Below are 3,444 nucleotides of genomic sequence, written 5' to 3'. Positions count from 1 at the left end.
CCTTTCGCTAAGCAGCTCAACTTGCTGCCATTTTTTTGTAACCTTGGTGGCCATGGTGCCTTTAGCGCTTCAGTTGTGTATTTCAGGGCCAGATAGTGCTATGTATGGATGAGTATGACAGGTATGTGTGCGGATAATAAGCCGTGTTATGTGTGTGGAAACCTCATTAGGTATCCTGGGGATGCCATTCACTGCATGTGTCAGCTGTTGTCAACGAGTACATGCTGTTGGGTGGACAAGGAGTTCACATGTCTGACAGCCACGGAGTTCAGCTGATTGCACATTGAAAAGTGGACGAACAAGAAAGCAGAGCAGTTTGAAGTCCAGCAGCACAATTGCTTTCTGTGCATTACCTGTTTGGTAAAATGTTTTGCGTCCACATCAACTTTGTGAAAACTCCTGCCAACATTTTGCATACTTACTTCCTGATAGTGAGCTCTTTTTTTACGTACTGTGGGCTGCACGCACGACCCACAGCAGCGTAGACTGAGTCAAGCAAGGAACCAAACTGTCTGCTTTATTCAAGTGAGAAAACGCATATAAATCCAGCTTTCAGCACAGGGTTTTTAAGACTCCTGTTGTGGCAGTGCCATGTGCACCTCTCACTGTGAGAGCAGATATAATTCCCAGTGTCTCTTACAAGTCCAGCCTTCCATGGGGTATGGCTTCTCGGCAGTGCCTCGTCACTTGTAATGGGCCTCTGCAGTGGTCTGATGCGCTACTTGATGGGCGTCCCTTTTGTGGTTGTAGTGACACACTTTCACTGCAGGCATGCCAGTGGCTGCTGCCGATGAGGTGTTGCATCGGTACCTTCCCCATGAGCTGGTGCTTGGAGGCGTCGTGTCTCCAGTTCACGATGTATCTCCATGATGGCAACCCTGTATTCTGTTTGGAACACGACCAGGTTGCCCCTGCTGCGCTGCAGGAGAGAGGGAGGGAGACTTTAATGAATAAAGGAGAGGTCTGCCTGTTTATGAGCCTGGCATGCCACTCCAGATGAGGGTGGAAGAAGAGGGTGAAAAAGAGAGAAAAAGGGAAAAAAGAAAGGTGACGTCAAGCGTACTCAACACTCACAAACACACGATTATCAAAGGATGCCCACTAAACCCGTGTCCCTGAGAAAAACTAAGAATACTTTTGTCCCTTGCGCAGCCGAAGTCGCATCACTCCAGGGTCCAAGGACATGCTCGAGGTGCACGGGGCCGTCCTGACGGAGTCCTAAAGCACTTAAAGGTCCTTGTGCACACCACATGTCGAGCACGGAGGGCTACTTGATACACCAATTTTATAAAGATAGAATTTAGGGAAGGCAACGACCAGACGAATTCGGTGCAGGCAATTACAATCACGTCTGTCTAAATTGCGTGGCATCTGAATGAAATTCACAAGTTGGGTCGGTGCGAAGAAGGTGTCTGTATTGACGCTGCGGATCAGATCACAAAGAGCGTTGCATCTGCCGTTAACAGTCAGAAGTCTCGCGCCATCACTACGAGAAAAGGGTATCGGCAGGACATCGTGGGGGGGTCCTCCATCCTTCTTTAGTGTATGGGTAGGAGCAAGGAGGTGTCGCCATGCGTCGACCTCGCTGCACCGTCAGCACGATCGTTGCCTGCGAGGCCGCAGTGAGCAGGTAACCACTGAAGCACAACACGGTGACGTAGCTCACAGGCCTCGGTGTGTAGTCTGTTCAAATCATCAAAGGTCTGCTCCTGAAGGCTTCGTGATGACTTTGTCGATTGTAGTGCAGCGCAAGAGTCACTGAAAATAACCCACACTGTTGGCGGTTGTTGTGGAATGTAATTAAATGCTGCTCGCAAAGCAGCCAGCTCGGTAGCGGTAGTCGAGGTGTGGTGACTGAGTGTGCAGAAATTGTGGTGCGCGTTGACAGAATCAGACGCCAATCAATGAGATGGATGTGACAGAGCCACCAGTGCAGATGTGGCGGTACACACTGTATCAACCATAAATGTGCGCAAGAGCAAAGTATTTAAAGTATTTAAGTGATCGGAGGTATTTGTGTTTCGTTTAATGCCAGGGACTGTGGTCTTGAGTTGCCGTCCTGCGTTCCTCCAAGGTGCGGAGGAGGTCATGACGGGGTGCTGGTACTGTGATGAAAGAATGTGAGAAACTTCCTCTATACAGTACTCTGCGAAGGGAGGTACACGAGCCACAAACCGAACCTGGGCATGAAGGCGCTCCAGGGTTAACAGAGAGCAGATGGACCTCTCTGCTACAGTAATCACTGTGGAGGTGTTTTTAAGAAGGCCAAGGCTGATTCGCAAGGCTTTAGCTTGCATAGCTTCAAGGATTTTAATATTGGTTTGCGAAATACCCTGAAGAGCTGGGAGACTGTAGCGTTAAACACCTTCACAGAGTGCGCCACACACTCGTAGTAATGAAGTTGCAGAACAACCTTTTCTGATAGTGGAGAGCATACAAAAGATGCGTAAGAGCAGAGCTTGATTTTCAGCTGTTGCACATGAGAGGACCATGAGAGTGACCTGTCAAATGTCACGCCCAAAAATTTATGGCTTATGACATACGGTATTGGGGTACCAGCTACTTTCAGCATGTAGCGTGAAAGATCGCGCCTCGAGGATACAATTGCTGAGCTTTTATCTGGCAACATGACGAGACTGCGCTTACTTAAGAATGATTCAATGCAGCTTATTGCCCTCTGTAGTCGGACATGCACAATACGTTTATTGAGTCCGGAACACCATACATAGATGTCATCTGCATAAAGGGAGATTTAAACTGTCGGTGGCAAGCATTTTTCCAGGCCAACAAGTGAGATATTGAAAAGAGTAGGACTTAATATCTCCCTGAGGTCCTCCACGCCATATTTGATGCAGAGCAGTGTCATCTTCACTTGTTGACATAAAAATCGATCATCCGTGAAGATAGTCACACAGTCAGTCGTACATTTGTCCACCAATGCCAACTGACTGTAAGGCTGAATGAATTGCCTCATGTGTGACATTATCGAAAGCTCCCTTCATGTCAAGAAGCACAGCTATGGTCACAGACTGCTCTGCTTTGCTGTGTTTGACAAAATTAGCAAGGGCAATAACGTCGGCAATGCTGCTGGTCGGTCAGTCAAAAGTTTAGGGGAAAGCTGTATAGCTTTCCTTTGTAGCCATATGGCTGCGCTCGGGTGGATGTCAATGCTGCTGCGTACTTTTCGGAAACCAGACATGGCCGGAAGGTATAAATTCCCCTATTAGTCAGGTCCCAGGTTAGGCGGGAGTGAACCATTTTCTCCATCAGTTTTCTGATGCAACTGAGAAGTGCAACAGGACGGTAGGCGTCAGTTGATGGTTTTCCAGGCTTGAGAATAGGTATGACACGCGCACGCTTCTAGCATGTTGCAAGGCAGCTGGACTCCCAGGAGGTATTACAAACTGCGAGCAGGTGAACCTTGGCCCTAGTTGTCAGTGAGAA

Source organism: Amblyomma mixtum, chromosome 1, assembly GCF_055824585.1.
Source record: "Amblyomma mixtum isolate Tamu chromosome 1, ASM5582458v1, whole genome shotgun sequence".
In the NCBI taxonomy this organism is placed as follows: domain Eukaryota; kingdom Metazoa; phylum Arthropoda; class Arachnida; order Ixodida; family Ixodidae; genus Amblyomma; species Amblyomma mixtum.
This window is presented reverse-complemented; position numbering follows the sequence as displayed.